This window comes from Bufo gargarizans, chromosome 7 (genome assembly GCF_014858855.1).
Source record: "Bufo gargarizans isolate SCDJY-AF-19 chromosome 7, ASM1485885v1, whole genome shotgun sequence".
Lineage (NCBI taxonomy): Eukaryota > Metazoa > Chordata > Amphibia > Anura > Bufonidae > Bufo > Bufo gargarizans.
Window position 1 is genome coordinate 133,797,117 of NC_058086.1, and position 10,026 is coordinate 133,807,142.

Sequence of the window (10,026 nt, forward strand, 5' to 3'; positions counted from 1 at the left end):
GACACTAAGCAAAATTGTAATAGTCTATCATCTAGTATTTACCTATTATATATATATATATATATATATATATATATATATATATATCTTTATCTGTATTTCTATAATTTTCTATCATTTTATCATATAGCTTCCATTTTACATATCATTTTACTTTTCGATATAATATCCATATATAAATAATTATTTAGTATGGATATATTTCTCTCCTCATTTCATACATATGTCAGATAGATTCTATCTATCTATCTAATAATTCCAAAAAAGGAGGCAGAACTGATATCTATCTATCTATCTATCTATCTATCTGTTTATGACATATTATAGTAACCAGTTTCATGTAGATGATGTGTATTTCAGCTGCTGGCCCCTCATGTAATGGCCTATAATGGTGCAGGTGAGGCCATTCATTGGTTTGGAGATATGATCACCGCCTCACATACCCTGCACCTTTGAGATAAAATGCCTCTATTTTCCATACATGCTCCATATGACATTACAGTCTATTAGACACTTCATATGTGCATAGTCCATTAGATTACTCTGCATACTACAATTAATAATTTGGATAATGTCAGCTGCTTATTGTATTATATTAGACCATTCCCCAGTATATGCTGTGTACACATGGAGATGCTCTGTACAGTGACAGCTGCTGATTGTAATAATGAATGTATGCAGAGAATATCCAGGTGTCAGTGTACTCGGCTCTCTGACCCATCACCGGCCATAAACACCTTGTTATGTGTGGCCCTAGGCTGCTGCTCAGTGCCCCGTGAAGCCCCATTCAATGTCACTGTGCAGGGGCCCCAGACATCCCGCTACATTGTCAGCCTTACACAAATACATCAAATAACATCAAATATAAAGATGTACACACAATACTATACACGAAACATATATGTGGTCAGAGCTAGTAATAACTTGGATGCCTATCTAATCTATCTATCTAATAATCTGTCTGTCTATCTATGTCTCTGTTTACATCTATTAACTATCTATCTAATCTATGTGTCTATTTTTATTTTTTTATTTTTTTTGACACATACCTTTCATATATTGCACGCATCTGTATAACACATAGGGGTGTATATATACAGATATATACACACACATAGATATAGATATACACACACACATATATATATATATATATATATATATACACACACATAGATATAGATATATATACACATAGATATAGATATATACACACACACATATAGATATATACACACACACATAGAGATATACACACACATAGATATAGATATACATACACACACATAGATATATACACACATAGATATACACACACACATAGATATAGATATACACAGACATATAGACATAGATATATATATAAACACACATAGATATATACACACATAGATATAGATATACACACACACATAGATATAGATATACACACACACATAGACATAGATATATATATACACACATAGATATACACACACAAAGATATAGATATATACACATAGATATAAATATATACACACATAGATACACACACACATATATAGATATATACACACATAGATATAGATATATACACACACATACATAGATATACACACACATAGATATATATATATACACACACACACACACACACACACACACATAGATATAGACACACACAGATACACACACAATGTGTCAGATTTGGATGCTTTGCACAGAGGAGACACGTGGTGGTGATCAGATGTGTACATGCTCCTGATCTGTGTCCTCACTATTATGTACAGGAGGCTATAGAATCTTACCTGACCAAGGAAGATGTATGAGAAGAGAAACAATAGGAATATATATATATATATATATATATATATAGATACACACATACATGTACATATAATACAGGGAACCATCTCACTTCTTCAGGATTCATTACTTTTGCACAGCTATTCACATATTATCATTACCTCTGGATGTCCCTGCACTTTACACTGCCAGGTTCTTCATTGTAATCCACACCAGTAAGTAGACAGAACCCCACAGAGCTGCTAGTAACCGGGAGCTGGCCTTGTGGTGTCAATATGAATGGATCTGCACCAGTCATGTCCGTGTATAATGGATGAGGTACTGATGATGGGAGCTGTGCTGCAGACATACATACCTGCTCTCTTCTCTGTACTGGCGACTGCTAATGATGAGAGGAGTAGTGCTGCATACGGTGCCTGGTGCCCCACACTCTGGAGGGGTATAGGTGCTGGTGATGTGGCTGCAGTCCTATGGGTGCTGAGGCTGCCGTTCTATAGGTGCTGGTGCTGCGGTTCTATAAGTGCTGGTGCTGCCGTTCTGTGGGTGTTGTGGCTGCGGTTCTATAGGTGCTGGTGCTGCCGTTCTGTAGGTGTTGTGGCTGCGGTTCTATAGGTGCTGGTGCTGCCGTTCTATAGGTGTTGTGGCTGCGGTTCTATAGGTGCTGGTGCTGAGGCTGCTGCTCCAGGTCCAGCTGATGCTCGGCAGTGTAGAGCAGGCTGGGGGGATAGATGCGGGCACGGGCTGGGGGCTGCCCCTCCTCACTGCAGACAGTCCCTGAGCTCATTATAAGAAACAAGATGCCCAGCCCGGGAGACTCTGCCCCTCACCACAGGCAGCCTATGCCCCCAGCTTTACCTATAGGCTCCCAGTCCTCCTGTCCACCTGCTGACCAGTCCCACCTGTACACATCAACCATCCTGCAATAATCCCTACATTACTCCAGCATCCTCTCTTGCATTGGGAATACTTCAGATTTGGTTGATTTCATTGGTAATCAACGAAATCCTGTCGGTTGCTGGATTTTTAGTAATTTACACTGTAGGACATTCATTCCCTGTACAGGATCGATACTTTAGTAGACGATACAGCAGTAAGATTCGATACCTTGTCCATAGGGTGCTTGTCGGCCGATCAGGCTGCTCAAATGCGCTCCTGCAGTTATGGCGATTACACTCCTGGGTATGAAAGTCGGTATTAATGACAGCATATTAAATGCGAAAATTAGAGAAAAAAAAATCTTTCACTACTATGAATCGATGACTGATCATCTGGATGGAAGAAGACCGATATCTGATGTGTTGCTCATGTATGATTACACTGGAGATTATTTGGGGTCGTTTTTTATATATTCTAGTATTTGTCCATGTGGGCAATAATACTACACTATGAAGTATTATGAATATAGTCTGTAAGTTATACAGTGCTGTACACCAGAACAAAGGCTACATCTGTGTAGTCACAATGAAAGATCAAGGATGATAATAATAATATTAATAATAATTATTCACATTATTATTATTATTATTATTCGACTTTATTATTGATACAGAATATCAATAAATACATGTTTATTTCATATTATCATCATTATTATTGTTATTATTAATTATTATTAAACTTTATTATTGACAGAATATTAATAACTAAATGCTGTATATCATAATAATATAATAATAATATAATAATAATAATAATAATAATAATAATAAAAAATCATTATTATGACGATATATTCGTAATAGTAGATGCACAGTATTAGTCATTTTTATACCAATAATTGTAAAATGACTACAAGAAAACAATTATTATCAGCGGTATTATTATCCTATGTATGTGCAGTGAGAGTGGTATGTCCCCTCAGTGTTTGCTATCCTCCTATGTGCTGAATGTTTTGTGTCTCTAGAATTTCCTGTCCATATCATTGTCAGCTTTTTTGTAGCCTTCCCTCTATGGGTTGCAGTTAAATCTCTGCTGATGCCTCTTGCTCCACTCATTCAATTAGCATGAACCCGACTAGAGATAACACCTCCAGCTAATTAGTGATAATATAATGACATAGTGCAGGCAGCCTGGTGACAAGGGCCAGTCCATACACATAACAGCTGCAGCAATGCCGGATCCCACATTTACCGGGACTGTCCCTTCCTTCTGCTGTGAATAAACTTGTATATTGTGATGGAAGGACTGAAAGAAACTGACTTCCGACTGGTAAATCAATTTGTAGACTGGTAATGCGCGTTACAATGCATAAAAATAAATAAATACATAAAATAAATAAATAAAATAAATAAATACCGGCTACGCGTGTCACCTTAAGCACAAGAGATGAATAGAGTATTATTTACTCTTCATAATATATATGGATTCATACTTTTACAGGGTAACTAATAAATGAAATCAGAACATATTCACACACTCATGTGTATGTGGCATTAGAGGCAATTAAAGTAAAAAAAAAGTTAAAAATAATTTGTTTATGGTCTCCATATTCCAAGATGATGCCATTTTTGCCTTCTAGTCTGGGCAGGTTTTCCACCTGATTTAGGAGACAGCAGTGTGCCTCCTTGCCATGTGACAAGCAGTACCCCAGATGTTGTCACTTTGGTTGAGTAAATTGCCCTGTGTATGCCCAGCTTTAGACTGAGATTGATTTAATTGGGGGCCATAATGTGCTCCCCTACAACTGCCCATGAGACAGCTGCCTGCCATTGGAGTCCCTACTGTGCTGCTTGTAGTGGTAACACAGCAAGAGGCATTTCCTTCCCTTTAACTATAAGATAATACAAGAATTGTATACAGAGGCGCACACTGTATTGGCATTAGCCAATGCTTTTGATCAACTGAAGGGCTCATTAACACCCATTAAATAGACTGTTACTTATCAGATAGGAAAAGCAGGAATGCCTTTATGTTTTTTGTTTTAATCACCTTAGGTCCAAATTCTGGGCTTATTAACTTCACAATATATCTTGCAGTTGTGGGAGCTCCTCTAAACAGAGCTGTCTAACTCTAAATGACAAAATTGTGTCTACCTGCTGCCATTAGAGAGGGCTTAGGAGCTTAAAGGGGTATTCCCATCTTCACTTTTCATACTTACCTTCGTTGAGCGCGACGTTCACTTCCTGGATTCTTCTCCCGGCCGGGCCGAGCTTGCGCAGAAGACTGAAGGTTTTCTCCCGGCTGGGCAGCGCAATGTCCTGAATGCACACACAGCCGCGCATGCGCCATGGTGACTTATTCCTGGCCTGTATAGTACAGAGCCGGCGTGAGCGTTCGTGGCTCTGTACTATACTGGCCAGGAAGAAGTCATCATGGCGCGTGCGCGTTCAGGACATTGCGCGGCCCGGCCGGGAGAAAATCTTCTGCGCAAGCTCGTCCCGGCGGGATTTGACAGGAGAGGTGGTTGTAACCAGGGGAGACGAAAGACAACGATCAGTTAAGAGGGGACTTATTTTCTCAAGAAGGGTGAGAATTGGGTAATTAAATGTATTTACAAAAATGATCACTGTCAAATTATTAACAGATTTAACAGTGATCATTGTGATGGGAATACCCCTTTAAAGGGATTTTCCAAGACTAAAACATTAATGATGATGACCTATCCCCAGATAGGTCATCAAGATGGGTGGGGGTCCCACTCCCAACAGCCCTGCGGTCAGCTGTTGGAAGAGGCTGCAGCACTCAAGGAGCACTGAAGCCTTTTCATAGTATACAAAGCACCAGGGGTGGATTAGTCATAGACCTTACAGGGAAATTTCCTGGTGGGCCGATGCCCAGGGGGCCGCCTGGGCCTTCCTCACGGATAGGGCTGTATTTTGTGCAGCTAATAGTATTTTGTGATGAGCTTTGGTATTTGGCTCTGTTGTGGTAGCATAATGTTCCACAATATGGTATTGCTGGCCCTGCCTTCTGTCAATTTGGACCCAACTACAAAACTGGGCCACTTTTAGTATTTTTTACAGGGTCACTTAAAGTTCCCAGTCCGCCCCTGCAAAGCACAGTGCCCTACATTGTATGGTGGCTGTGCTTGGTATGGTAGCTCAGTTCCATTCACTTCAATGGGACATGAGCTGCAGAAAGGCCATATGACTGATGGAATCACAGGCTATAAAAGAGGCCCCGCGGATGCCCATGAACTCTGGTTCCTTCCAACAGCAGTTACAAGAATCAGACCCCCACAGTCTGACATTGATATTCTATCCTAAGGATCTATCTTTCTGATAGGTGTGATTCCCACCTCTGAGACCTACTTCTATCTCAAGGATGAGACCCTGTCCTGCTGTTATTAGTGATGAGGTGGTCCTGCATGCAGGGATCTCTCCATTCACTGCTATGGGAATTCCAAAAATAGCAGCGTAAGTACATTCAGCTATATTTGGAAGTCCCATAGCTGTAAATGGAGAGATCCACGTTTAAGCACCCACTTCTTCATTCACTGCAGTGGCACAGGGTCCTGTTCTTGAGAGAGGAGTCAGTCCCAGAGGTGGGACCCACACCTTAGAAATTTATGACGTACCCTTTGAAGTCCTATAAAACCATTGTAAGCTACTAGGCTCTCTCTAGTGGCAGCAGCCAGACATAATTTTAATTCTAGGTTTGTGGAAAGTCCCAGAAAACCAATTTAGTGTATATGATTTATATACTGAACTTTATAAGAAAACAGTGTGCTCCTAAGCTCATGCTAGAAGCCACTGCAGACGGCCAGAAGCCTATCATTTAACTCAATGTCTCTGCAGGGAATGAGGAGCTCTGCATCAGAAAATCAGGAGCTCCTGCACTATAAAGATATATTAGAAAATTAATTGGCACAGAATGTTGGACTGTAGTGAATTTTTAAGAATAACTAGCAAACATAAAATAAACATATGTGCGATATATTTATTAGTATTTATTTGTGTTTGACCAGGAGACAGCATGACAAATTTGTATATTTTTTTTCTTGTGTTTTAATACTTAAAAAAAAAAAAAAACTTGACTAAAATACATTTTTTCTTTGTATTACCATATTTTGACCCCCAGAATTTTTTAACATCTATGATGTTATGTAAGGGCTCATTTTTTGTGGTCTGATCTGTATTTTTCATTGATACCATTTTGGAGTGTGTATGACTTTTTGATAACTTTTTATTTAATTTTTTTGGGGAAGGAGAAGTGACCAGAAAATGGCAAATCGACCATTTTGTTTTTTTTTCCCGTTTTTCCCGTTAAGCCATTCATCAATATAAACATTTAAAAATTTTAATAGTTAATACATATTGGAATGAGGCAATACTAATGATCTTTATATTTTTTTTTTACTTGTAAAATGGGGAAAGGGAGGTGATTTTAGTTTTTATATCTAATTATATATATATATATATATATATATATATATAAAAAATTTATTTATTATTTTCTTTTTAAAGACATTTTTCACATTTATTTTGTCTCCCTAGGTTTGCTATTGAAGAACATGTGTCACAGGCAGGGATTCATAACAACATTACTATGGTAGGCCTCAGAACATTCAGAGGGCCCCAAGCTGCCATAGCAACCAAACAGCTTCCACAATCTCATTGTAGGTGAGCCATTTGGTCACCAGGAGTGTAGCTATTCCGATAAATGACCACTCACATGCCATGGTCCCAATTGACCATGGCATCTGAGGGGTTAAAAGTCCATAAATGGCAGTTGTGTCCAATCATGGGCTCTGCTACAAGCAGGGGCAGATTGGCCATAGACCTTACAGGGAAATTTCCCGATGGGCTGATGCCCAGGGGGCCTCCTGGGCCCTCCTCACAGCTGGCCAGTGGAAGTTTATGGGCAGGGCCATCTTTACCAAGGGGCAAAAGGGGCTCCTGGGGGGCCCAAGGCAGCTGCCTCTTGAGCCCTGTTAGCCACTGCCCCGGTTGTCAGGCTGTCAGCTACACAGGGGGTGCTGTCATGCCATGCCTGCCGGCACTGAGTCCAGGCAGCATACTGTGAGAGCTGTGATCTAGGACCTTAGATGACATCATCGCCATGTGACCAGTAACCTAGCAATATTACTGGTCACATGGCTATGAGGTCATCACAGGTCCTACCAGGAGTGTTGCAGGAGAAGTTTGTCTTAACTGTGGAGCTTTTTTTGTGAAGATTACATCAGAAAAAGGTGTCAGGGGCTGTTATGCTAATATACTGTAAACTACTGTATATTGGGGTGCTGTATACTGTGTGGGGGCCTGTAAACTGTGGGGGGCTGTATACTGTGTGGGGCCTGTATACTGTGGGGGGCCTGTATACTGTGGGGCTGTATACTGTGGGGGGCCTGTATACTGTGGGGGGCCTGTATACTATGGGGGGTCTGTATACTGTGTGGGGGGCTGTATACTGTGGGGGCCTGTATATTGTGGGGGCCTGTATAGTGTGGGGGGCCTGTATACTGTGGGGGGCTGTATACTGTTGGGGGCTGTATACTGTGTGGGGGCCTGTATACTGTGGGGGCCTGTATACTATGGGGGGCCTGTATAGTGTGGGGGGCCTGTATACTGTGGGGGCCTGTATAGTGTGGGGGGCTGTATAGTGGGGGGGCTGTATACTGTATACTGTGGGTGCTGTATATTGTGCAGTGCTATACTGCTGTACTGTATACTGTGGGGGGCTGTATACTGTGGGTGCTGTATAGTGTGGAGTGCTATACTGCTGTACTGTATAGTGTGGGGGGCTGTATAGTGTGGGGTGCTGTATACGGTGAGGTGCTATACTGCTCTACTGTATACTGTGAGGTGTTGTATACTGTGGGGTGCTGTATACTGTGGGCTGCTATACTGCTCTACTAAATACTGTGGGGTACTGTATAGTGTGGGGTGCTATACTGCATACTGTGTGGTGCTGTACTATAGGGTGCTATACTGCATACTGTGGGGTGCTGGGGTGCACTGTAACACTAGGGTGAGCCGAGCCCTGGTCTCCTTCCTGCAGAGCGGTGCCCACTTCCAGCCCTGAGCCCAGCTGCCCAGAGCACTGATCCTGAGCCGCTGGAGTCTTCAGAACTGGAAGTATTTACAGTCATTCACTGTACTCTACCAGATGTGTGGATTTTTTGTGTGTGTGTTGTGGTGGAGGGCGTGATTACCTGCTAAGGTGTGGGAAGGCGGGATCCAGGGGGCCCAAGTATATTTTTGCCCAGGGTCCAATCAATATTAAAGACGGCCCTGTTTATGGGGATATATTTTGTGCTGCTGGTAGTATTTTGTGATAGACTATTGTATTTGGCTTTGTTGGGGTGGTATCATGTGCCAAAATACAGCATTACTGGCCCTGCCTTCCATCAGTTTGGACCCAACTACAAAAGGGGGCCACTTTTAGTATTTTTTCCAGGGGCACTTTAAGTTCCCAGTGCGATCCTGGCTACAAGGTGTCTGATGTGTAAAACAGCAGGCACCGTGCAGATATGGCACAAGCTCAGCTCTGAACAGGGGCCATCTTTAACGTGTAACTGATTTTTTTCCGTAAATAAGTAGTAAAAACAAAATAACATTTTTTATATATCCTATCTAAGAAAGATGCTTCCTTCTCCTCTTATTAGGCTGCTCTCCTGGTGCCTCTTCTCTAAATGTCAATTGACTGCTTAGGCTACTTTCACACTTTTTGGTTTCCGTTTGTGAGATCCGTTTCAGGGCTCTCACAATCGGTCCAAAACCGATCAGTTTTGCCCTAATGCATTCTGAATGGATAAGGATCCGCTTAGAAGTCATCAGTTTGCCTCCGTTCCACCTATATTCCGCGCTGGAGGCGGACACCAAAGCGCCGCCTGACGATGTTCACTGACACAATATGGCACAATAGAAAATGGATCCGTCCCCCATTGACCTTCAATGGTGTTCAAGACGGATCCGTTTTGGCTATGTTACAGATAATACAAACGGATCCGTTCTGACTGGATGCATGCGGTTGTATTATCTGAACGGAAGCGTTTGTGCATATCTATGACTGATCCGCACCAAACGCGAGTGTGAAAGTAGCCTTACATACGTCTTTAGTGAAGACGAGCTGTGTGCTCACTGAAGGATCAGATTAAATGGGAATATATAGAGAGGGAAGGGGCTGCTGCACACAGGCACAAGAAGAGCAACTACAGGCAAAGGGCACTTCCACACAGTGCGGATTTATATACAGAGAATCAACATGAAATCCACACCAAAACAACAGAAAATGCACATAAATCCGCACTATCCCAGATGTTGTGTGTTTTTAATGCAAATTTAAGTGCAAATTTTCTGT